The sequence below is a fragment of the Tachyglossus aculeatus genome, chromosome X1, assembly GCF_015852505.1.
Source record: "Tachyglossus aculeatus isolate mTacAcu1 chromosome X1, mTacAcu1.pri, whole genome shotgun sequence".
NCBI classification, from domain to species: domain Eukaryota; kingdom Metazoa; phylum Chordata; class Mammalia; order Monotremata; family Tachyglossidae; genus Tachyglossus; species Tachyglossus aculeatus.
This window is the reverse complement of record NC_052101.1, coordinates 41,521,741-41,548,850: the sequence shown is the minus strand read 5'-3', so window position 1 is coordinate 41,548,850 and position 27,110 is coordinate 41,521,741. Positions and strand designations below refer to the sequence as shown.

The following is a 27,110-nucleotide window of genomic DNA, read 5'->3' as shown; positions in this document are numbered from 1 at the left end:
TGAGTATATAGACGTCCCGAGGTTGCGGGGGAATAATCTGAGCAGAAAGAAGAGATGATTTGTCAGAAAACATTGTAAGTTCATTTTGGGAAGGGAATGTGTCTGTTATACTGTATTCTCCCAAGAGCCTGTTTAGGTGCTCTGCACCCAGTAAGCACTCAATAAATGTGACTGATTGACTGGAAGGTCCCAGGAAGAAATGGCCCGTTAAAAGGACTTTAAAGGATATGAGGGACCAGATGGAAGAAAGTGAAGCAGCATGGCCTAGTAGATAGGGTAGGAACCTGGGACTCAGAAGGACCTGGGTTCTAATCCTGGCTCCACCACTTGTCTGCTGTGCGACCTTGGGCAAGTCACCTCTCTTCCCTGTGCCTAAGTTCCCTCATCTGTAAAACAGAGATTCAGACTGGGAGCCCCATGTGGGACATGGAGTGTGTCCAACCCGATTACCTTGTATCTTCCCCAGCGCTTAGCACAGTGAATGGCATATAGGACGTGCTTAACAAATCCACAGTGAAAAAAAGAAATTTCAGTGGTCCCGCCGTCTACCCCCGGCCCACGTCCTCCCCCTGGCTTGGAATGCCCTCCCTCCGCACATCCACCAAGCTAGCTCTCTTCCTCCCTTCAAAGCCCTACTGAGAGCTCACCTCCCTCAGGAGGCCGTCCCAGATTGAGCCCTTTTTCCTCTCCTCCTCCCCATTCCCCCCCGCCCTACCTCCTTCCTCTCCCCACAGCACTTGTATATATATGTGTACAGATTTATTACTCTATTTATTTTACTTGTACATATTTACTATTCTATTTATTTTGTTAATGTGTATCTAGCTTTATTTCTATTTATTCTGACGACTTGACACCTGTCCGCATGTTTTGTTTTGTTGTCTGTCTCCCCCTTCTAGACTGTGAGCCCGTTGTTGGGTAGGGACCGTCTCTATATGTTACCAACTTGTACTTCCCAAGCATTTACTACGGTGCTCAGCACTTACTACAGTGCTCTGCACACCGTAAGTGCTCAATAAATACGATTGAATGAATGAATGAATAAGGTGTGAGCAATGACACAGGTGGGAGACTGAAGAGAAAGGGTTGATTAGAGTCAATCAGTCAATCAATGATATTTACTGGGCATTTAGTGCATGAAGAGCACTTCAGTAGGTGCTTGGGGGAACACAATACTGCAGAGTCGGCGGACACGATCCCTGCCCACCAGGAGCTTACAGTCTAGGCAAGGGGAATGTGTTTCTACCAACTCGTTTATATTGTACTCTCCCAAGCGCTTAGTACAGTGCTCTGCACACAGTAAGTACTCAATAAACACCACTGACTGAGAGGCGGCAAGAGAGACGATGATCTTCAGACTGGAAGAATGAAGGCTGAGCGGGAACGTGTTTGAAATATACCAACTCATGTTCTTCCCCACAACCCACCACCCTAGGGCAGGAAGACATATAGACGGCACCACCATCCTTCCTGCCTCACAAGCCCGTAACTTTGGCGTTATCCTTGACTCCTCTCTGTCATTCAGCCCACGTATCCAATCCGTCACTAAATCCTGTCGGTCCCACTTTCGCAACGTAGCTAAAATTCCCCCTTTCCTCTCCTCCACACTGCTACCATATTAATACAGTCACACATCCTATCCTGTCTGCATTACTGTAGCAACCTCCTGTTTGGCCTCCCAGCCTCCTGTCTCTCCCGGCTCCAGCCCAGACTTCATTCTGCTGCTTGGATCATTCTTCTACAAAAACATTCAGGATATGTCACCCCACTCCTCAAGCACTCCAGTGGTTGCCCATCCACCTCCGCATCAAACAAAACCTTGCCCCCTCCTACCTCACCTCGCTTCTCTCCTTCTACAACTCAGCCCACACCCTTCACTCCTCTAGTGCTAACCTTCTCACTGGGCCTCCATCTCCCCTGTCTTGCCTCGGACCCCTGGCCCACGTCCCGCCTCTGGCCCGGAACACCCTCCCTCCTCAAATCCAACAGACAATTACTTTCCCCTCCTTCAGAGCACCTTATTGAAGGCCCATTTCTTCCAAGAGGACTTCCCAGACTAAGCCCCACTTTTCCTCATCTCCCACTCCCTTCTGTGTTGCCCTGCCCTTTGTTCTTCCCCCGTCCCAGCCCCACAGCATTTATGTACTTATCTCTTTTTATTTATTTGTACTGATGTCTGTCTTCCTCTCTCTAGACAGGGAGTTCGCTATGGGCAGGGAATGTGACCGTTTATTGTTGTACTATACTCTCCCAAGCGCTTAGTACAGTGCTCTGTGCACAGTAAACACTCAATAAATATGCTTGAATGAATGAAACCTGAAAGTGGTACACTCCAAACAAACAAAAGGAAACACTCTGTCACATAGTGTGTGGGTGGAAGCCGTGGGTAGAATTCATTTTTACAAGAAGCTTGGCGGGCAGAAAATGGCAGTAGGTTCCAGAGTGCTTTGGATACACTCATGGGATGCAAGAAGGGAAATTAGGATGGAGAGAAAAATTGGGGATTTCGGATGTTTTGTGGCTCAGTGGAAAGAACATGGGCTTTAGAGTCAGGGGTCGTGGGTTCGAATCCCAGCTCGGCCAATTGTCAGCTGTGTGACTTGGGGCAAGTCACCTCTGGGCCTCCGTTACGTCATCTGTAAAATGGGGATTAAGACTGTGAGCCCCCCGTGGGACAACCTGATCACCTTGTAACCTCCGCAGTGCCTTAGAACAGTGCTTGGCACATAGTAAGCGCTTAATAAATGCCATTATTATTCCCAGCGCTTAGAACAGTGCTTTGCACAAAATAAGCACTTAATAAATGACATTATTATTATTATTATTATTATTATTATTATTATGTTTCATCCATACTCTTGGGGTGGGTATCTAGGAGAGCAATCATCACACCGGTCATCTAACTGCCATGGAGTGCTACTCACAGAGGCAGAACATTGGCCTGGATGGACTACTGGTCTGACCTAATACTGGCCTTTGGCTATTTCTTTTTTATGGTATTAGTCACGCGCTGACAATGTGCCAGACACTGTACTAAGCAATGGGGAAGGTAGGAGTTAATACGTTTGGACACAGTCCATACCCCACATAGGGGTTCACAGTCTTAATTCCCGTTTTACCTATGAGGTATCTGAGGCACAGGGAAGTGAAGTGCCTTGCCCAAGGTCACACAGCAGACAAAGAGCAGAGCCGACATTAGAACCCAGATCCTCCGACGCCCAGGTTCTTTCCACTAGGCCACGGCAGATTTATACAAACTCTGGCAGACCTAGTCATTATCTCCGTAGCATTAGATTTTTTTTTTCCCCACACACTGGTAATTACGTACTCTGTTATAGGTGTCAGAGCCCAAACAGCGGCATTGATTTTACCGAGGAAAGTTCTCAAGGTTCATTTTGAAGCTCTGCACAGAGATGTAGGTGGTAGTTCTTTAATAACAACAAAACCAAACTCGCCCACCATTTCTATGGGCAGGGCAAGTCAACTGGCTCTGCCCATCTGTCTACATTAAGAATGCCACCATTTACTGAGCAGAACGCTAATTGACATAAGTGAAGCCTCGCAGGTTTGCCTTGGGAGTTTAAAAACGTTATTTATTGAATCAATTATGTTCCCGCTGTGACAGCTGATTTTTCTTTTTCCTCACCCATGCCACTTTAGTCTTTTAGGCAGAATAGTCGGGAAGAGGGGAAAAAAAAAAGAATCCATAAAGTGAATTAAAAAAAAATACTAAAGGAGTAGTACAAGCTATTACTCAGTATCTTTTCTGCAAGAAAGAAGACTAATCAATATACTTCTTTCAAACAAAGTTCAAACACTTTAAATCTCAGCCCCAGGAGAGCAAACTTAAAGGGGCTAAATTTACACTTGGTATAATACAATGATGTACTTGAAATGCAGAGCAAACATTGCCTATCCACTAAGTTTGCCACCTTCACAGATATGTACCTGAAATGCAGAGCAAACATTGCCTATCCACTAAGTTTTTCACCTTTACAGATATGACTTAAGGGCTTTTTGGACTGATAAACCAGAAAACAGTCAGATTTTTATCTTTTTTCAGCCCTGGGGAAAAAATTTTTCCTTCTTTATTACAAAGCAATCTCTATTTGCCAACACGGCTGTCTCACAGGCTAATTTGTCTAATACCTGCATGCACCATCTATCAGTTTCGCAGCTGTGAAAGTTGTCGAACTTCTGAAATTCCAACTGCTTTTTATTAGGTTCCCCAGATTTAAGGAGTTTCCATGGGATAGGCCAATCAATCGCAGAGGAAACTCCCAGCCTGTCTCAGGGGAAAAAAGGGAGTTTGAAGGTGAGGAAACTGAAAGCTAAAACCAGCTAAAGCCAGGGGAATGGGGCTCTGCCTTGGCATAAACTCGGCATTACCCAAGAGGACTCTCAATGCCACCACACTCTTTCTATCCAACACGAAGGAGTCAACTTCAAAAGCGGTTCCGCTGGAGGAGTCCAAGGGGATCTCTTCGCTAACGGAATTACTCATTTAATTATCGCGATCGGAGGCAGCGGTACTGACCAAGGGCCTACGGCTTCGGACACCTGAGGAATCTAAAAAAGACATGGAAGCTGCCTTCGAGGGCGACGCGATCTAATGAGGAAGACAAGCCAGAAAAAAACAAGGAAAATATACAACGGTTTAGAGTGGGAGAAGATATAAAAATAACAATCACGGCCTAGTGGATGGAGCATTGGCCTGGGAGTTGGAAGGGAGTCCCAGCTCCACCACTTGCCTGTTGTGTGATCCTGGGCAAATCTCCTCACTTCTCCGTGCCTCAGTTACCTCCTCTGTAAAATGGGGATTAAGACTGTGAGAGCTATGAGGGACAGGGACTGAGTCCAACCCGATTATCTTGTGGCAACCCCAGTGCTAAGAACAGTGCCTGAAACACAAGTGCTTAACAAATATCACAATTATTACCATTACTGTTATTATATATGTTGCCAACTTGTACTTCCCAAGCGCTTAGGACAGTGCTCTGCACACAGTAAGCGCTCAATAAATACGATTGATGATGATGATTATCTGTCCACATGTTTTGTTTTGTTGTCTGTCTCCCCGCTCTAGACTGTGAGCCTGTTGTTGGGTAGCGACCATCTCTATATGTTGCCGACTTGCACTTCCCAAGCTCTTAGTACAGTGCTCTGCACATAGTAAGTGCTCAATAAATACGATTGAATGAATGAATTATTATTAATAATCACAATCACAGGTGGATATACCAATCAATCAAGGGAATTTACTACACTGTGTGCAGAGCATTGTACTAAGCACCTGGGAGAGCACAATACAACAGAGTCGGTAGGTATGTTCCCTGCCCATGAATTTACAAATATCCAGTTAAGTAGGAGAGTGCTCTTTCCGCTAGGCCATGCTGCTTCTCCACTGTACTGGTGGTTCATTAGCTTTCACAGTTTAAGCAATTATTAAAAAGTTCTGGTACACCGCCCCGATTACGGTAACGGCAAATCTTAAATCATTACTATACAACACAGTTATTTGTGACTTTCCCCATTAATGCCCCTTGTGACCAGGCAGCCCCAATACCTCAAAAGCCTCAAAGCCTCCCATCTACACTGCCACTACCACATGGAATCACGGAACTCAAAAACTATCCATTGTTTTGGGAACAGCTAAGAGAGCTTATTTCAATCACTTCTAGACTGTGAGCCCACTGTTGGGTAGGGACCGTCTCTATCTGTTGCCAACTTGTACTTCCCAAGCGCTTAGTACCGTGCTCTGCACACAGTAAGCGCTCAAGAAATACGATTGAATGAATGAATGAACTTAAGCCCCAAAATAAACATTTATCCAAATGCTGCAGAAAGGCTAGCTCAGAAATCTCAAACCCCCTCTGGTTAACTGCATATTCTTCCCCATTCCCTTACCTGAACGGGCAAAAGTGAAGTTAAGCCACATATTCCGACTCCACCGCTTGTCAGCTGTGTGACTTTGGGCAAGTCACTTCACTTCTCTGTGCCTGTTATCTCATCTATAAAATGGGGATTAAGACTGTGAGCCCTATGTGGGACAACCTGATCACCTTGTATCCTCCCCAGCACTTAGAATAGTGCTTTGTACATAGTAAGTGCTTAACAAATACCAACATTATTATATTATTTTTTAGGCATGGTATTCGCTAAGCACTTACTCTGTGTCAAACGCTGTTCTAAGCGTACTGGGGGAGGTCCAAGTGAATTACATAGGACACAGCCCCTGTCCCACGTGGGGCTCACAGTCTATAAAGGAGCTCAATTGTTCCATCATAATGAACCGTGAGCTGGGGCTGCCCAAAGTCACATTTTTCTGGGAGCAAAATGGGCTCAGAAACTCTAACTAGAAATTCCATCTCTTCTGCCAAAATAGACGGACCGATCCTGTGTTTCCATAACAGTCTCTGAGTGGGGCTCCAGAAGAGTTGGAGTAGAGCACTCTTTCTATCAGAGCTTTTTGGTAGAAGGCTACTTTACCGAGAGGATTTGCACTGTCGGATTTGTAAACTGAATCATTAGTAGGCAATTTCCTGACTGGTAACACCAAATGGGTCAATCTTGAATGCAACATAAGGCACACAAGTGCCTTCTATGTCCTAGCACAGTGCTTCACACAGAGTAAGCTCTTAACTACCATAATTATTATTATTATTTGCTTTGCACATAGTAAGTGCTTAATAAATGCCATTATTATTATTATTATTATTATTATTATTATTATTATTATTATAATCCTTGACTCAGGATTCAGCAAACGGGGAATCCACTGAAAATACCCCTGCTAACAAACCCCTTGAAAGCAGGCTGAGGTTGATGTCTTTCCCTGGCCATTATTAAATAATCTGCTCTAGTAGATAGAGCACGGGCCTGGGAATCAGAAGGACCTGGGTTCTAATCCCGGCTCTGCCACTTCTCTGCTGTGTGACCTTGGGTAAACCATTTCACAAATTAATGGATTCGCTGGGGCAAAAGAGTTAAATTCATTTTGACTTTTGCCCTAAAGGAAGTCACCTCTTGGCTGGAGAAGCCGAACTGTGTGAAGAAAGCACCTTCATTTTGATACAAATCGCAACAAGCCGATGTATTTGGTTAATTCACCCACCGGGCACTGGAGTAGGGCTTTGCTATTCCATTCCCAAGACCGCATGGTGTTTCCTAAGCTTTCCCTCACCAGGAGGCAAAGCCACGGGTTAAACAAGATATGGGGTTCCAACGAAGTGCTGGAATTAACACTAGCAACATAAATAAGATTATTCATCTTCATTCTCAGTCCTCAAGTTACCTGTGAAGTGGCAAGACAATGACAGTTCTGCAGGGTTTAAGAGATGAGGTGTTTGGCATTGTTTGAAATCACAGTTTAACATTCTAAATTAACAGTAGCAATCAAAACAGAAGCAACACATGGGAAAATTGCCAAAAGATTAGGAAAGAACAAAAGCAAAGTTTTACATGCAGCAGGCAGCTGCGTTAAAAAAGAATCCACCTGTTAATATCGGGTTCAATAACAACCGTCTGCTAACAACCAGAGCACTGAACCATTCCAGTTTATTTAGTAATGATATACTCCCACCACGGACTCCATTTTCCTACCAGGGAGTATGAGGTAAATCAACCAGTCAATCAACCAATCATTCATTCTTTCAACCGTATTTATTGAGCGCTTACTGTGTGCAGAGCACTGTACTAAGCACTTGGAAAGTACAATTTGGCAACAGAGACGGTCCCTACCCAACAACGGGCTCACAGTCTAGAGGGGGGAGATGGATAACAGAACAAAACAAGTAGACGGGTGTGAATACCTGTCACACCTGGAGCAAGGTGATGGAGAGCTTTGAAGCCAATCGTATATATTGAGCGCTTACTATGTGACGAGCGCTATACTAAGCTCTAGGAAGAGTACAGTGTAACAGAATAGGTAGATCCATTCCCTGCCCACAAGGAGCTTACAGTCTAGAGGTGAAGGAAAAGAGAAGCAGTGTGGCCTAGTAGATAGAGCACGGGGCTGGGGGTCAGAAGGACCTGGGTTCTAATCCCGGCTCTGCCACTTGTCTGCTGTGTGACCTTGGGTAAACCATTTCACTAATCTGTGCCTCAGTTACCTCATCTGTAAAGTGGGGATTTCCCCCTCCCCATCCCCCCCCCCGCCTTACCTCCTTCCCCTCCCCACAGCACCTGTATAGATGTATATATGTTTGTACGGATTTATTACTCTATTCATTAATTTTATTTGTACATATTTATTCTATTTATTTGATTTTGTTAATATGTTTTGTTTTGTTGTCTGTCTCCCCCTTCTAGACTGTGAGCCCACTGTTGGGTAGGGACCGTCTCTAGATGTTGCCAACTTGGACTTCCCAAATGCTTAGTACAGTGCTCTGCACACAGTAAGTGCTCAATAAATACGATTGAATGAATGAATTAATTAATTAATTAACTTTCATCATGAAACTCTGCGTGAGGGGACACTGGATAAATATTATCAAATAATCAGTCCAGTCGATTGAATGAATGAATGAATGAATGAATGAAGATTGTGAGCCCCACATGGAACAGGGACTGTGTCCAACCCCAGTGAAAAGAACAGTGCCTGGCACATAGTAAGCGCTTATACCATAATTATTAACATACCATAACAAATACCAAGTACCTTAAAAAAAGAGGGGATTAAGTAAATTGGCTTCTTCTTCCTCAAGCAACCAAAACCCCCCAGTGTTTAAGGAATATTCTCTGTGTTTCAATCACAAACCAACCAGTGGGCTTAAGAATAAGCAGTATTGTTCATGGAGTGCTTAGAAGCAGCGTGGCTCAGTGGAAAGAGCCCGGGCTTTGGAGTCAGAGGTCATGGGTTCAAATTCCGGCTCCACCAATTGTCAGCTGTTTGACTTTGGGAAAGTCACTTAACTTCTCTGGGCCTCAGTTCCCTCATCTGTAAAATGGGGATTAATGCGAGCCCCCTGTGGGACAACCTGATCACCTTGTAACCTCTCCAGCACTTAGAACAGTGGTTGGAAAAAAGTAAGTGCTTAATAAATGCCATTATTATTATTATTATTATTATTATTATTATTATTATTATTATTACAGCACACCAGATGAAGTCCTTGGGAGAGAACAATGGAGGAAGAGACAGTGGTCCCTACCCTCAAAGAGCTTACATTCTAATGGGGGGAGACCAAAAGATACAAGCCATTCCCAAAGAGTTGGAGGAGGAGTAAAAAGCCTTGCCTACAGCAGTAGAGAACAGAAGTGTAGAGGGAAAACTAGAGAGGTGGAAGTTAACATTCATTTATTCCATTATATTTACTGAGCGCTTACTGTGTGCAGAGCTCTGTACTAAGCACTTGGGAGAGTACAATACAACAATAAACGGACACATTTCCTGCCTACAAAGAGCCAAGAGAGAAGTCGAGAACATGCCAAGGATAGATGCATAAACTAATAATAATTGTATTTGTTAAGTGCTTACTATGTGTCAGGCACTGTACTAAGCACTGGGGTAGATACAAGCAAATTGGCTTGGACAGAGTCCCTGTCCCACATGGGGCTCACAGTCAATCCCCATTTTACAGATGTGGTAACAGAGGCACAGAGAAGTGAAGTGACTTGCCCAAGGTCACACAGCAGATGACTGGTGGCTCAGCCGGAATTAGAGCTCCGGCCTTTCTGATTCCCAGGCCCCAGCTCTATCCACTTGGCCACACAGCTTCATCAACGTTAAGGGCGGCTGTTGAAGCAGCGTGGCTCAGTGGAAAGAGCCCGGGCTTTGGAGTCAGAGGTTATGGGTTCAAATCCCGGCTCCGCCACTTGTCAGCTGGGTGACTTCAGGCAAGTCACTTCACTTCTCTGGGCCTCAGTTACCTCATTTGTAAAATAGGGATGAAGACTGTGAGCCCCATGTGGGACAACCTGATCACCTTGTAACCTCCCCTGTGCTTAGGACAGTGCTTTGCACATAGTAAGCACTTAATAAATGCCATTATTATTATTATGATGATTATATACGTGACCTGCAAAGGAGAAGCCTAATTGGAGAGTACCTTCTAGATGAGGTGGATTTCCTGGGGGGCTCTGAAATTCAGGAAAGCTGTGGTCCAGTGGGTTAAAAGGGGGAGGGAGTTTCAGGCAGAGGAAGGGTGATAATAGTGGGGCACCTGGAGAGGAGTTTGGGGAGAATGATGAGTGAGAGAAGCGGGCTGATAAGAAGGAGAGAATTAACAGGATGTCTTGAAGTCAGTGGTGAAGAGTACCTGGTTGATTAAAAGATGAAACAACCACCCGAAGGTTTTTAAAGAGGAGAGAGACGTTTGCAGAATGATGTTTGGAAAATATGCCCTGGCCGGCAGAGTGAAAAATGGACTGGAAGCCAAAGGCAAAGAGACCTGAGAGGAGGCTGATGCAGTATATAGCAACAATCACAGTTTTTTGGGGGGTTTTTTGGATTAGCAATTCCCTCAGACACACACCCAATTTGGGGGTGGGAGGGGGGGCAGCACTGTAGAGGGATGAAGAGAGAGACCACTGGAATCAAAATGCTCATTTGGGAATCTGAAATCACACAGGTTAATTTGAAGCACACAGACTTGTTGCTAGACACAGTTCTTAACGTATTCACCCCGCTTTCCTATGCAGGGAGAGGGGGCCCGGGCCTTTGATTAACTGTTCAAATTTCCTCAAGATGGGAAACGCTACCTTTACCACATGCCCCAAGTTTATTAGACCTTAATTCTTTTTAAAGCTCTATCTCCTAAAAGGCAATAAAACAGCTATGAAAGCTCTGGAAGTTCTCTCCAACACGAAATTACGTTCAGAAAAAAATCTGAACAGCGATTTCTCCACAAATGAATGATCACCCGGGGTGTAGCCTTACTTTCTGGAGCACCCCAGGCCGCCAAGAATTACTCAGATAAACAATAAAATGACGAATCCAGATTCTTCCTTTCCTCGGACTCCCCGCCCCGGAAACTGTCCGGCAGAGGGGCTGAGAAGGTGCCATGGGAGAAGGCAGGATCCCAGCGATGGAAAAGGAAGCCCTCCCAACTACAAACCTCAGCTTTCTTCAATGGTCACCTCCCAGAGTTTCCCCAGGCACCAGTCATGATTTATGGCTCACTTTGCTCAATCTGCTCCCTGAAGATGCTCGACAGGAGGCCAGACTGTGCTCCTTAAGGGCACGGAATATGTCTGCTAATTCCGTTGTATTGCACTGTCCCAAGAACTTAGTACAATGCTCTGCATAAAGTACTCAATAAATACCCCTGAGTGACTGGAGGCTCCCCTGTGAAGTTAACAAGATCCATGGGAGTTTGGGAAACCAGAGAAATACGCAGGAATGGGGAAGAGCGGACTGCTTGGGGAAGATAACTGGATTCCTGGTGTGACTGAAGCTGCAAATCACTGAGGTTCAAAAATAATCAGGATTGCAAAAGTTTGGGGACTTTCGAAATCTTCCACTCCCGTTTGGGCCCTCAAGAAGCACTGTTATCTCCGGAGCAGAGACACCAAACACTTTCCCTCAGAGATGGTTTTTATCAGCTGCCTCGGGAACCTGAGCACTTGAGTCCATAAAGAACAGGAGCTCATCTTATGTCTGACGGCCCTTTGGCGTTCCAAGGCAGTCCTGATTTTATCCACCCGTGATACGGCTGGTGGGTCAGATGCGTCGCCCACGCTTCCTTCTGCACGGTGGGCATGGAAAACGTAACCATTTCTGTGCTGTCACATTTGCCGCCCACTGGGTGCCTGGCCCTCTCACAGTTTCTAGCCTAAAAGAGTCACGTCAAAGGCTAACTGTGGGAAGTGATGCACGTCTGTCTATCTGCTGCTAAACTCCTAGACAGCCACAACTTAAACCACATTACCTGAGAGTTGCTTCCTTGCCTTTTACGTTTCACACTGTCCAAACTGCTTGTGGTTTTCCTATAAAACCAGACGCTGCAGTATTCTGCTGTCATCGACTCTCTTTACCCATCCTGCTCAGGGAATATGAGTATCGGGGATAGTATTTCTTACGCCTCTACTGCGTGTCAAACAATCAATCATATTTATTGAGCACTTACTGTGTGCAGAGCACTGTACTAAGCGCTTGGGAAGTACAAGTTGGCAACATATAGAGACAGTCCCTACCCAACAGTGGGCTAGCACTTTTCTAAGTGCTAGGAAAAAGCACAGAGATGGGAGAATAACCTGGTCCCTGGGCCCTCAAAGGGCTCACAATATAAGAATAATGGTGGGGAGGAGATGGCTGGTGATGGATGCCAAGGATAGGTGAAATGAGAAAAAACAGAAAAAAAAAAGTTAAAAGACAAGGACAAGGTCAAAAACATACAGTCTGAACGCTGTAAAACAATGTGGCTCAAGGCCCAGTTTCAAGCTCCTCTTCACAGAGAGCCTGACCCTCCAAAGCAGGGCCTGCCTCACACCCTGGCATTCAGCTCCAAAGTGACGGCAGGTCGAGCCCCCTTCTGCGGGACCCACCCCCAAGCCCCTCACCCTCACACAACCCTGCCCCTCTCCTCACCCCCAGCACCCCCTTTCCTCTCCATCCAAACCGCTACCGTGCTGGTACAATCTCTCATCCTATCCCGACTGGATTACTGCGTCAGCCTCCTCTCTGATCTCCCATCCTCCTGTCTATCCTCGCTTCAGTCTACACTTCACTCTGCTGCCTGGATTATCTTTGCACAGAAATGCTCTGGACATGTCTCACCCCCCCCCCCCCCCCCCAAAATGTCCAGTGGCTGCCTGTCAACCTATGCATCAAGGAAAAACCCCTCCCTCTCGGCTTCAAGGCTGTCCATCACCTCACCCCCTCCTCCCTCCCTTCCCTTCTGTCCTTGTCCAGCCCAGCCCACACCCTCCGCTCCTCTGCTGCCACTCACCTCCTCACTGGGCCTTGTTCTCACCCGTCCCGCCGTCGACCCCCGGCCCACGTCCTTCCCCTGGCCTGCCCTCCCTCCGAACATCCGCCAAGCTAGCTCTCTTCCTCCCTTCAAAGCCCTACTGAGAGCTCACTTCCTCCAGGAGGCCTTCCCAGACTGAGCCCCCTTTTTCCTCTCCTCCTCCCCATTCCCCCGGCCCTACCTCCTTCCCCTCCCCACAGCACTTGTATATATATATTTGTACAGATTTATTACTCTATTTATTTTACTTGTACATATTTACTATTCGATTTATTTTGTTAATGATGTGCACATAGCTATAATTCTATTTATTCTGACGATTTTGACACCTGTCTACATGTTTTGTTTTGTTGTCTGTCTCCCCCTTCTAGACTGTGAGCCCGCTGTTGGGCAGGGACCATCTCTAGATGTTGCCGACTTGTACTTCCCAAGAGTTTAGTACAGTGCTCTGCACACAGTAAGCGCTCAATAAATACGATTGAATGAATGAATGCATCTGAAGCACCGGGGTCAGGTGTGATGGCAGGGGCCTCAAAATGGCAGGTCACAACAAAACCTCCGTGGAGAAATAAGACGAGGACTGAAAAAAGCACAGGCCTGGATACTAGGAGGCTTGAGTTTAATCCCGGCTCCACCACTCGCCTGCTGTGTGATCATGGGCGAGTCACAATTTCTTTGTGCCTCAGTTTTCTCATCTGTAAAATGGGGATTAAATACCCATCTCCCTTCCTCTCAGACTGTGAGCCCCATGTGGTATGAGGTCTGAGCTCACTTGGCCTAGATTGTACTAATCCTGGAACTTAGTGGCACAAAATAAGCACTTAAATACTACAATTATTATTACAGTCTCTAGACTATAAGCTCGTTGTGGGAAGGGAACGTGTCTGTTATATTGTACTCTCCCAGAAACTTAGTACTATACTCAATAAATACTACTAATACTTTTCTGGCTGTCCACTTACTCAGTCCTGTGATTCTGCATATCTTCCCTCTCATCTTCCCAGGGACCTGTCTACTTTTCCCTTCCTTCCAATGTTCTGTAACTTTTTGAACCAAATCTTTGCCGGGATTAGCTCCTGTCCCCCTATAGAATTCTCAACTTCTAGGACTCCCTTCACAGAAGAAGGCATTGGAAAACCACTTCCGTATCTTTACTCAAAAAACTCTAAGGATTCACACACCAGAACGATCTTATGACAGAAGATGGGACGTTCTAGAGTCATTATGGGTCGGGAACGACTCGATAGTATTTGAAGAAGAACAATGAATCCCTTCAAACTCTGATTAGAACAACCTTATTTCTTGCTGCTATCTCCTCTTCCAAGGGTGGATCAAGACGGGAAGGGCATGGTTTGGATTTGCAGACAATACATTTTGAGTGCCTGGCACATAGTTGGCACTTAACAAATTCCATCATCAACATTATTATTATTATATGCTATCAGCACTCTCCTACAAGCTGCTCGTTAGCCCACAAAGCAATCTCTGTCCATGCCTTACCATGCTCTTGTACCCCTTTGAGTTGGAAAATGTTCCCAGAGTATTATTTTCCCAACTCAAAGGGGTACCTTATTAAGATAATAATAATAATATATGCCAAGTACTGAGCTAAGCACTGGGATAGATAGAGTGCAATCCAGAATGGACAGGTCCCGTCTCAAATGGGGATCCCAGTCTAAGGTAGACAGAGAATAGGTAATTAATGTCCATTTTGCATAAGAAGAAACTAAGGCTCGGGGAAATTAAGAGATTGGTCCAAGGTCATAGAGCAGGCCAGTGGTGGAGCCAGGATTAGAACCCAAGTCTCTGGACTCTCAAGCCTGTTTTCCTTCCCCTAGCCATGCTGCAGAATGCCGGAAGAAAGCCTTAATACCAGATTTGAAATTCTTGGCTGCATTCTTCACATGGTTGCGAAGAATCAGCTGAACAAGACTGGGCCTGATACTTGACTCTGCATTGCTCTTTGCAACTGGGAAAATGTCAGACTAGACCCTTTCAATTCCACAAAGCCAACGGGGTCATTGTAGAACACCTTCAAGATCAAAATAAACTTCTCAGGGCAGGAAGATGTATTCAGGAGGTTGGCAGAGACCAGGTCTGCTTCTGTGAGCTAGTGGTGGGCAGGGAATATGTCTGTCGGTCGCTATACAGTGCTTTGCACACAGTAAGCACTCAATAAATACGAATGAATGAATGAATGGGGCCACACAGTCCTTTGGTAGTACTCCGTACTGGTCTTGATGTGGTTTCCTGCATTACTCCTGAGTCTGGCACGCTGGAAACATATTTATTTATTACTCTATTTATTTATTTATTTATTTATTTATTTTACTTGTACATATCTATTCTATTTATTTTATTTTGTTGGTATGTTTGGTTTTGTTCTCTGTCTCCCCCTTTTAGACTGTGAGCCCACTGTTGGGTAGGGACTGTATATGTTGCCAACTTGTACTTCCTAAGCACTTAGTAAAGTGCTCTGCACACAGTAAGTGCTCAATAAATACGATTGATGATGATGGAAACATCACATTCTCTGCGCCCATCTGGAGTCTGGCCACAGTACGATTTAATGCTATTTTTCAGGGTTAATCTTGGCAACTGTCTTCTAACAGCGGGCCAGGATCAAGGCTACCAACTCTACTGTACTGTACTTTCCTGAGTGCTTAGTACAGTGCTCTTTACAGAGTAAAGGGCATATTTACTGAGTGCTTCCTGTGTGCACTGTACTAAGTGTTAGGGAAGTACAACACGTTCCCTGCCCACGACGAGCTCACAGTCTACAGGGAAAATAAATGACAGAGTGAACGGTGCCTTCAATTTTAATGGGCCTAGTAATGTCTCACAGACACCAATCTGATCGCACTGGCAGTGGCAGATGAGATTTCTTGCGTTAATGGGGTTGCTCCGATGCTGCTGTGAAGCACCCTGTGGCTATTTCCCTTCCGCAGATATCTGCCGTTCAGCTGTTTAGAGCTTGTCAATGTCACTGCGATTCGCGGGTTTTCTCTCTAGTAAAAATTTGGGACAGAGCGAGTGATGACTGTGTCACCATCAACTTGAACCCACCCAGATCAATGCCACGGGAGCACGTCTCTTTGATCAATACCCGACTCATCCATCAAATGCAAAATCTGCAGATGCAGCTGAAACTGCGAGTTTGTTTAATGTTGCTCTGAGACCCCCGGGTGCTTCTGGTATCTGTTTCCAGTCAAGACTGAAACGCGAGTCTGCCTTCAAGTCTGCCCTGGATAATGAAGATTTATAGGTGGCATAAATTTCCCTTTTCTGGCTGTTGTCGCCTTTGTCATTTTGCGGGGAGCATAGACAGGGCTAGCTAACGGGCACAGAAAACTAATAGCCTCGGGGGAATTTTTTTTACATGACTAATAAACCCATGGGGGATGTGCTTTATAAAAGCAGTGTCTTAGCTGGTTGAAGGAACCACTGGAGAGGCAGGAAGGGGTGCTCTGAGGAGGTGGAACTTTAATAATAATCATTTTTCTGGCATTTGTTAAGCACATACTATGTGCCAGGCTCTGTACTAAGGGCTGGGGTAGATACAAGATAATTGGGTTGGACACAGTCCCTGACCCACCATGGGACTCACGGTCTTAATCCCCATTTTACAGATAAGGGAACTGAGGCACAGAGAAGTGAATGGACTTGCCCAAGGTCACACAGAGGACAAATGTTGGACCCGGGATTCAAACCCGGGTCATTCTGAGTCCTAGGCCCATGTTCTATCCACTAGGTCACATTAAGTGCTTACCATGTGCCAAGCTTTCATTCATTCATTCAATCGCATTTATTGAGCACTTGCCGTGTGCAGAGCACTGTACTAAGAGCTTGGGAAAATACCATACAGCATTGGGATGAATACAAGACAGTCAGGTTGGACTCAGCCCCTGTCCCACATGGCGTTAACACTCTAAAGGGGAGGGAGAACCATTATTCAATCCCCCTATTCTATAGATGAGGTAACTAAGACACAAAGTCATTTGACTTGCCCAGAGTCACCCAGCAGGTAAGAGGTAGAGCCAGGATGAGAACCCAGATCCTTGGGCTCAATAAATTCCACTGCCTGACTCCCAAACTTGTGCTCTTTCCATTAGACCGCGTTAGCTTTGAGGGGGAAGGGGTGGGAAGAAGCAGAGAGGAAGGGAGGAGGGAAAGAGAGGAGAGAGAGAATGTAAGTGGAAGGAAGAGAAGGAGAGAGAAAGGGAAAGAGGAAGCAGGGAGGTGTGAAGGCTTTTCTACCATGTCCGCTCTGGTGATTGACGGGCCCCGGGATGAGAGGTGAGACGCTTCCTCTGCATTTGCTTCCCAAGCGCTTAGTACGGGGCTCTGCGCACAGTAAGTGTTCAATAAATACTACTGATTGATTGATTGAGTGATTGAGCGATCCACCCACATGCCTCACTCCTTACTCCCTAGCTAATGCTCTATGGGCCTTTAAACGTGCCCAGGTATATGCCCGTCACAGCCGCCCATTTCTCCAAGCCTGGGTTTTCTAGCCTGGCCAGGGATGTAATAATCAATCAATAAATCAACCAACCAATAAATGGCATTTATGAGCACTTTCTGTGTGCAGAGAACTGTATGAAGTGCTCGCTGTGGGCAGGGACTCTATTGTTGGACTGTACCCTCCCAAACGCTGAGTAGAGTGCTCTGTACACAGTAAGTGCTCCATAAGTACAACAATGAATGAATGAATGGGAGAGTACAATATGACAGGGTTGGTAGACACATCCCTACCCACACTGAGCTTACAGTCTGACAACGTAACAGGGGCAGCAAAAGGGGCAGCCAGATGTCATTTGCCATTGAGTTCTTGGCCAGGTTGGATCTAGGGGGGAAGTGGGAGAGGAACGTAAAGTCCTGGAACGTAAAGGCAGGGGAGAAAGTGCCATCGTGGAAGACTGAAAATCCGGGGAGCAGAACAGCTTGGGAACCGGGAAGTGGATCACAAACTGCAAGGGCTTCTTGCTGCACCCTTGTAGAGAAGCAGTGTGGTCTGGGGGAAAGAGCACGGGGCTGGGAGTCTGAAGACTTGGGTTCTAATCCTGCCACTTCCACTTGCCTTCTGGGTGACCTTGGGCAAGCCACTTCACTTCTCTGTGCCTAAGTTCCCTCATCTGTAAAACAGTGATTCAATACCTGTTCTCTCCCCTACTTACAATGTGAGCCCCTTGTGGACCTGACAATCATGCATCTATTCGAGTGCTTAGAACAGTGCTCGGCACTTAGGAAACACTAAGCAATACCACAATCAATCAACCAATCAACCGTATTTATTGAGCGCTTACTTTGTGCAGAGCACTGTACTAAGCGCTTGGGAAGTACAAGTTGGCAACATACAGAGACAGTCCGTACCCAACAGTGGGCTCACAGTCTAAAAGGGGGAGACAGAGAACAAAACCAAACATACTAACAAAATAAAATAAATAGAATAGATATGTACAAGTAAAATAAATAGAGTAATATTTACTATTTATATCTATATACTCTACAAGTATCATCATCATTATTATTATTATTACTATTCACTCAGAATGCCGGCATATGAGTCCATTAACCATAAAGAACCTCATGCCTACTATTTTGAGCCCTTCCTCAGAAGGCCTGAGAAATTTCACTTTGGAATTTTTTTCTTCCCACTCTGACAGGAGGCCGTCGGGGCACGTGTCACTCTCCTGCTGTCCGACCCAGACGCTGTCCACAGCCCAGTGTCCAGCGGAACAAGTCCACGTCAGCCTGGTTGGCCCAGAAGGTCAAAGGCTAACGAGGGCTACCGCTCCTCTTTCCTCTTCTTAACATCTCGGGCAAGGGTGAGCAGATTGGGCACACCCTGCCCGTCAACAGACCCTGCCTGGTTACCTCTGTGTCCAACAAAAGCAACCGTCCTTATAATACCATCATTGTCCACGACTCCTCTGTACCAAGTTTACGTGCAGCTTTATTAGCGGGGAAAATGTGCGCAGAAATGGCACGAAGTGTTCTTTATACAACAGATACAGACCATAAATGAGATGCAGGGTGGAGACGCGGAAAGAACTTGGGACTGGGAGTCGGAGGGCGGGGTTCTGATCCCGGCTCTGCCATTTGCCTGCTGTGTGACCTTGGGCAAGTCATTTAGCTGCTCCGCGCCTCAGTGTCCTCATTCTAAACTGAGGATTCAACACCTGTTCTCCCTCCTATGAAGTGTGGGACAGGGACCTGTGTCTGACCGGATGATCCTGTACTTACCGCAGCCCTTAGTACAGTTCCTGGCACTCAGGAAGTGTTCAATAAAGACCATTGAAAAACACCTGACAGTGTTAAAAAACACCAACAACAAACACAGTATTAAAAAAGTGTTAAAAAACCACCTGACATAGACAGAACCATGACAGTTCTGTCTACAGATACCGTGAACATCAAATTCCGCATATGCTTGGCCCTCGCCAGCTATCTAAAACTCATTAAGAGCCCCTGGTCCAAATAACTTCCCACCCCTGTTCTGGAAACCATAAAGGCACTTCCAATTGTCCCGTAAAGGAGGTGTGAGCGGATGCTGCTAGGCCACGGCAGACGCAATTGATTTCCGACAAGTCTGGGGAGGCAGTCGCCTAGGCAGAGTGCGTCAGCATCGCCCATCTCCGTTTCTAATGGGGACCTAAGAGTGGAGCAAGGAGCTCTTGGAAAGTGAAGGCATGGCTGCCCCTCTGCGACTGTCACCCCGCTCCCAAGATGGCTTTTTCCATCACTTCAGGAACAGGCGGAGAGGCAGTGTGGCTCAGTGGATACAGCACCGGCCTGGGAATCAGAAGGACCTGCATTCTAATCTGCCACATGTCTGCTGTGAGACCTTGGAGCAAGTCACTTCACTGGGCCTCAGTTACCTCATCTGCAAAATGGGGGTTAAGACTGTGAGCCCCCTGCGGGACAGGAACTGTGTCCAACCACATTTGTTTGTATTCATCCCAGCGCTTGGTACAGTACCTTGCACACAGCACGCATTTAACGAATATCGCTATTATTATTATTATATATTATTATTATTATTAGGTGCATTACATTCATGTACATTAGGTACATTAGGTATATTATTACATTATAATATTATTATTATTATTATTATTATTAGGTACCACAAACCCTTAAAAGAGAAGCAGCATGGCTCAGTGGAAAGAGCACGGGCTTTGGAGTCAGATGGGTCATGGGTTCAAATCCCAGCCCCGCCAACTGTCAGCTGTGTGACTTTGGGCAAGTCACTTCACTTCTCTGTGCCTCAGTTACCTTTTAGTTATCAGATAACCTCAGTTATCTTTTAGACTGTGAGCCCACTGTTGGGTAGGGACTGTCTCTATATGTTGCCAACTTGTACTTCCCAAGCGCTTAGTACAGTGCTCTGCACACAGTAAGCGCTCAATAAATACGATTGATTGATTACCTCATTCATTCGTTCATTTCATTCAATCGTATTTATTGAGCGCTTACTGTATGCAGAGCACTGTACTAAGCACTTGCGAAGTACAAGTTGGCAACATGTAGAGACGGTCCCTACCCAACAGTGGACTCACAGTCTAGAAGGGGGAGACAGAGAACAAAACAAAACATATTAACAGAATAAAATAAATAGAATAAATATGTACAAATAAAATAAATAGAGTAATAAATACATACAAACACATATCTGTAAAATGGGGATTAAAACTGTGAGCCCCCCAAGGGACAACCTGATCACCTTGTAACCTCCCCAGCACTTAGAACAGTGCTTTGCACATAGTAAGCGCTTAACAAATACCATCATCATCATTATTATTATTATTATTATTATTAATAATAAAATGATGCGAGTGGCTATCCAGCACTACCAAACACTAACTGCGACTGAAAACACTATCGAGCAAGAAGAGAGTTCAGAGCAAGAAGCATTCCCTTTTGGCCCTTTAAAAATGGCAAATATATTTACCTCCAGTTTGTCTCCACAACAGCCACCCCTAGGCCACCAGTTACTACCCTCTAACAATTATACTTCCAGTTTCCTGTGGGGAGTTGCTCCCGAGATTCCCACTTTAAAAAAACAAACAGGGTTTTAAACTGTAGCTCCCTCCCAAATAAATGCAATACTGTCTTTATTACTAGAGTTTTAAGTTCTTCCATTAAACTGTAAACTCGCCCATTAAACTGTAAGCTCCCCCATTAGATTGTAAGCCCTATTTACAATCTGTGCCTTTTACCTTTTATTGTGTTCTTCCAAGCACCTAATACGGGGCTCGTATTTTCCCTCACAACACCCTCTTGGGATGCTCCCAAAACATCTACTGTTTAGAAGACCGTACTTATCAGCCCCACTGTGGATCCACTGGAAAAGAATTTATTCATATTTATTGAGCGCTTATTGTGTGCACAGCACTGTACTAAGCGCTTGGAAAGTACAATTTAGCAACATACAGAGACAGTCCCTACCCAACAACAGGCTCACAGTCTAGAAGAATGGCTCCAGAGCTCAGAAGACCTGGGTTCGAATCCCAACTCCACCACTTGTCCCAGCTCTGCAAAGTCAGAGAACGCCTGCAGGCGCTATGCATTTGTTGTTGGTTTTTAATGGTATTTATTAAGGGCTTACTATGTGCCAGACACTGTTCTAATCACTGGGGTAGATACAAGCTAATCAGCTACATTCCCTGTCCCACATGGGCTCACAGTCTTGTCAGCTGTGTGACTTGGGGAAAGTCACTTCACTTCTCTGTGCCTCAGCCACCTCATCTGTAAAATGGGGATTAAGATTGTGAGCCCCACATGGGACAACCTGATCACCTGTATCCTACTCAGTGCTTAGAACAGTGCTTTGCACATAGTAAGAGCTTACCAAATACCAAAATTATTATTATTATTATTATTATTAATCCCCCATTTTCCAGAGGAGGTCACTGAGGCCCGGAAAAGTGACTTGTCCACGGTCACCTAGCAGGCAAGTGGTGGAGTCAGAATTAGAACCCAGGGCCTTCTGATTCCCAGACCCGTGCTCCATTCACTGGATAGAGGTTTCTCCCCTAACAACTACTCAGTATATGTCACACAGGGGACAGACTCATTCATTCATTCATTCAATTGTATTTATTGAGCGCTTACTGTGTGCAGAGCACTGTACTAAGCGCTTGGGAAGTAGAAGTCGGCAACATATAGAGACGGTCCCTACCCAACAATGGGCTCAGCTACCTATTAATTTCTACCATTTTTCCAGTAGTTTGTTTCCCTCTCAGTGAGGAATCAGAGACCCAGGGGACCTAACACCCAGTTTGGGAGCAAACGGCACCAGTGATGGCGTCCAGCAATTTCATCTGCCAGTTTGATGGGCTGACCACACGCTACACAGTCACAGTCTAGAAGCAGCGTGGCTCAATGGAAAGAGCCCGGGCTTTGGAGTCAGAAGTCATGGGTTCAAATCCCGGCTCTGCCAACTGTCAGCTGTGTGACTTTGGGCCAGTCGCTTCACTTCTCTGGACCTCACCTCATCTGTAAAATGGGGATGAAGACTGTGAGCCCCACGTGGGACTACCCTGATCACCTTGTAACCTTCCCAGCGCTTAGACCAGTGCTTTGCACATAGTAAGCGCTTAATAAATGTCATCATTATTATTATTATTATTTATTATTACACAGCAAGCCCTCCCTCCATCAGGATGGCCTGGAACTCGGAACTAGCCATCAAGGGACACGGGTTCTCATCCCCCTTCTGCCATGGGCCTGCTGTGTGTCCTCGGGCTAGTCCCGCAACCACTGCATCTGTAAAACGGGGACAAAATATCTGCTCCCCATCAATCAATCACATTTACTGAGTGCTTTCTGTGGTGCAGAGCACTGTACTCAGCGCTTAAACCCTCTTAGATTACGATCTCCCTGTGGAATGGTAGCTGGATCTAATCTAGTGATTTTGTTATCGGCCCAACTGCTTAGCACAGTGCCTGGCATAGAGTAAGAGCTCACTTAATCCCTTAATGAATTAATTTTTTCAGTATAAGGGAAAACTCTACCCCAGAGCCTCAGGCCACCTGGCAGCAGTGAGGTCCCACGTGGCTACAAAGTCCGGGCTCTGGCAATGTAGTCCGGGGTTAGCAGTGTGCCACCCCCGCTTTGGCCACATATGGGGTAAAAAGTTTTTGTGGGTAGCACCCTTGCTACCATTCTCGCTCGCCGCACTCTCTAACTTTCCAGGAACTACACCCGCGGTGACGAGAGCGTGCCGGTGGAGGGGTATTTATGAGACTGACTTGGTCAGTCAGTCGAATTTGCTGGGCGCTTACTGTGTGCAGAGCACACCGTGTACCCGGAGAAGCAGCATGGCACGGTGGCTAGAGCACAGGCCCGCGAGTCGGAAGGTCATGGTTCTCATCCCAGCTCTGCCCCTTGTCTGCTGTGTGACCTCGGGCAACTCACTTGGCTCCTCTGGACCTCAATTACCTCATCAGTAAAATGGGGATTGAGACTGAGCCCCACATGCGACAGGGACTGTGCGCCCAACATGATTTGCTTGCATCCACCCCAGTGCTTAGAAGAGTGCCTGGCTCATGGTAAGCGCTCAATAAATACCATAATTCGGTCATTCATTCATTCAATCTCAGTTATTGAGGACTTACTGTGTACAGAGCACTGTAATTAGTATTATTACCATTAAAGCACTGTACTAAGCGCTTGGGAGAGTACAACAGAACAGTATAACAAACACAATCACTGCCCACAGACGAGGACCGAGATTCGTCTGTCAGTCCTGAAGAGGGACATCATCTTCCTTCCCTTCCCACAGCACCTGTATATATGTATATATGTTTGTACGTATTTATTACTCTATTTATTTATTTATTTTACTTGTACATATTTATTCTACTTATTTTATTTTGTTAATATGTTTTGTTTTGTTCTCTGTCTCCCCCTTCTAGACTGTGAGCCCACTGCTGGGTAGGGACCGTCTCTATATGTTGCCGACTTGGACTTCCCAAGCACTTAGTACAGTGCTCTGCACACAGTAAGTGCTCAATAAATACGAGTGGATGAATGAATCTTCACCACGAAACTCTGCGTGAGGGGACGCTGGATAAATATTATCGAATAACCGGTCCATCGATGGTATTTATTGAGAACTTGATATAGGTAGAGCACTGTATTACTCGCTCGGGAGAGCACAAACAACAGAGTTGAGAAATCTCATCCCTGAACCAAGGAAGGACTATATGAATTTTACATTGTAAGGGGAAGTTTACTTCTCCTCCTGCATAGATTTCCTATAGAATTTAGTGTTCCTCTATTTGAGAAAAGAAGACCCACACAAATCAATCAATCAGTGCATATCCTGAGCCCTGTACTAAGCACTTGGGAGAGTACAATGAAAATAACTCAAAATTACTGCTATATTCGTAGCTGTTAAAAGAACTGCTTTAGGCGTGAGGGATAATTAATATCTCACTATACTTGTGTAACAAGCAAACAGAGAAATCATTAAATTGTGAAGGCAAAGGAAACACTCTTGCATTCTCTGGAGGCTGACAGTGCTATTCTCTTTGCTGTCCATTTAGAACCCAACACTTTCCCATCCCAACAGTTCTATATCGGATGACATCCTGGAATTTCAGCTTTTTAAAAAGCTTTCCCTATTTTCAAATTCGAGCTCTGAACCTTCCTCAATGATCCAACCAGGTCAAAATCTCTTGATTCAGGGGAGTTGAGGTAGGAGGTGAAGAAGATGTCTGTGATGGGAGAAGGCGTGATTATTTTTTTTTTTGAAAAATGAAAGTGCAGACCAAAAAAAGAGAGTCATTAAAATCCTGACGCACTTGACTTATCCTCACAATTTCTTGGGTATAAAAATACGCAGGACCAATCTATTCCGATACTCAATATCTAGTGAGACTGAAAACACGCTGAGAACCAGGTTGCCGATTTATTAAGAATGAGTAAATATCTTATCGAGTTCCATGCCCAGGAATGAATTTAGGCTGGGGAACCAACCTCCCCAAAGTGCAAAGAATCGCAATTCTTCATCGGTGTCATCAATGGAGTTAAGTGAGGGGGCAACGTTGAAAGGGTTGTTTCGTGCAAATGACAAACCGGAGAAATGTTCCAATAGATGGAGTGGCTCTGCCAACGCTGGAGTGCTTTTATGTCAAATTTGTCTTTTATATTTAAGGTCCTTTTCAAATGACAGGTTTACCTTTTTTTTGTCTAAAAATTACTGCTTCAGGCACGTGGTTCTGAATGCAGACCTATTCCCAGCCAAACTGTTGTAATTGATGTTTTCTATTGCAACGGAGAGCATTTCTTTTAATGAAAGGGAAAGCGTCTGATGTTGAGCGAGCTAAAATATAAACCGACCCACGTAACTGCTTGTCTAAAAAGCGTAGAGAGTAAATTCTGACAAAAACATGGTTTTCATCTGTGGGGTTTTCTGTCAAAGAAAGTGACCCTGCCTGGTGAGCACTCCTGGAGAATATTGATCATGAGTTGTTGGATCGGTTGTGAAAACGGTATTATCTCTCTGTGTTTAGTCTTCCCCAGGGCCCGCATGGAGTTAAAGAAAGGATCGCTTCCTCAGCGCTGTTCTATGGCTCCACTCCTTCAACTCCTTTTTTAAAAATTTCTTTCATAGTATCTGTTCGGCGCTTACTATGTGCCAGGCACTGTACTAATCAAGTTGGACGCGATCCATGCCCCACATGGGGCTCAGAGTCTTAATCTCTATTTTACAGAGGAGGCAACTGAAGTCCAGAGAAGTGAAGTGACTTTCCCAAGGTCACCCAGAAGACAAGTGGAGGAGGAACAATCAGAAGCCAGGTTCTTCTGACTCCCAAGCTGGTAGTCTATCCACTAAGCCATGCTTGCACATATTCATCCTATTTATTTTATTTTGTTAATAGGCTTTGTTTTGTTGCCTGTCTCCCCCTTCTAGACTGTGAGCCCACTGTTGGGTAGGGAACGTCTCTATATGTTGCCAACTTCTACTTCCCAAGCGCTTAGTACAGTGCTCTGCACACAGTAAGCGCTCAATAAATACGACTGAATGAGTGAATGAATGAATGCTGCGTCTCTATGTGGTGGGGCCTCGTCGTACCCTCACAGTTGGCCTCCGTGCCTCATTCAATCGTATTTATTGAGCGCTTACTGTGTGCAGAGCACTGTACTAAGCACTGGGAAGAGGACGATATAACAATAAACACACCCATGACCTGTCCACAGCGAGCTTACAGTCTAGAGTGGACTGGCAATCTCTCGAGTATGTTTGCCATGTCCACTTTTCCCCACAGACCACTGGGTGAACGAACCGTACAAATGCCCCAGAGCCACCCGTCCTCTATCATTACCGCAGAGGGGAGGAATTTAAGCCTCATTTCTGAATTCAGTTTCTCCTTTCTGCCGCTGCCCTACTGACACTCAGAGAATACTGATTCAGCCCTCTTGGGTGATGGCGAGAAATAACAAAAGATGATTTTTACCCCGTTATGTAAATGCCTTTCCCTAACTTTTTAAAACCGAGAAGCCGAAATGGCTCCATGAATATCAAAGAATAGCTTCACGCTTCTACCGCATCCTGCTCTGGCCTCTGGGTACTCAAGTCACACACACGCCAGGCTGCCAAAGAAGCCTAAGAGAAAAACGATTCCCCGGCTCTGTTACCTATTAGAAATTACCTCGTGGAGAATAAGTCCAGGTTTCCCATCAAAAGAAGTGATTCGCAGACATAAGACAAGCTATGATCCCTCCGGCAGAATTAGAGGCTCTAAAACTCACTGCTACACTGAACCGTTGCGTGGAATAGCTGCCTATTCGGGGGGAGTATTTCAGATGCGGCAGTGCAGGTGAAGGGAAAAGGGCTGGAAAGGCACAGAAAATCAAGCAACGGTATTTATCCATCACCTCCTGTGTGGAAAGCACCATACTAAGCTCTTGGAAAGCATATAAGGGGTGGCTCTCTTCAGTCCAACCTAAACAAACCAGGGCTGGGTCAGGGCTGCTGGAGAGACAGGGAGGTGAGCCTCTACACCAACTCTCCTGAGTACTTACTCTGCACCTAGTAAGTGCTCGATAAATATCGCCGACTGACCGACTTGGACAGGGAAAGGAGCCGATCTTCAGAAAGAGAACAGGGTGGGAGGATGGTAATAAGAGGTTCTCAGAGCCTACCTCCCCTCCCTTAATCCCAAAGCCGAAGCAACGGCCAGTACA

The 27,110-nt window shown here is 45.6% G+C and overlaps 1 protein-coding gene across 3 annotated transcripts in view; it reads right to left on the bottom strand.

The window, feature by feature from the left end:
* Positions 1-27,110, bottom strand: part of PRELID2 (PRELI domain containing 2) — a 79,432-nt gene that overhangs the window by 8,556 nt on the left and 43,766 nt on the right. The window lies entirely within an intron of this gene.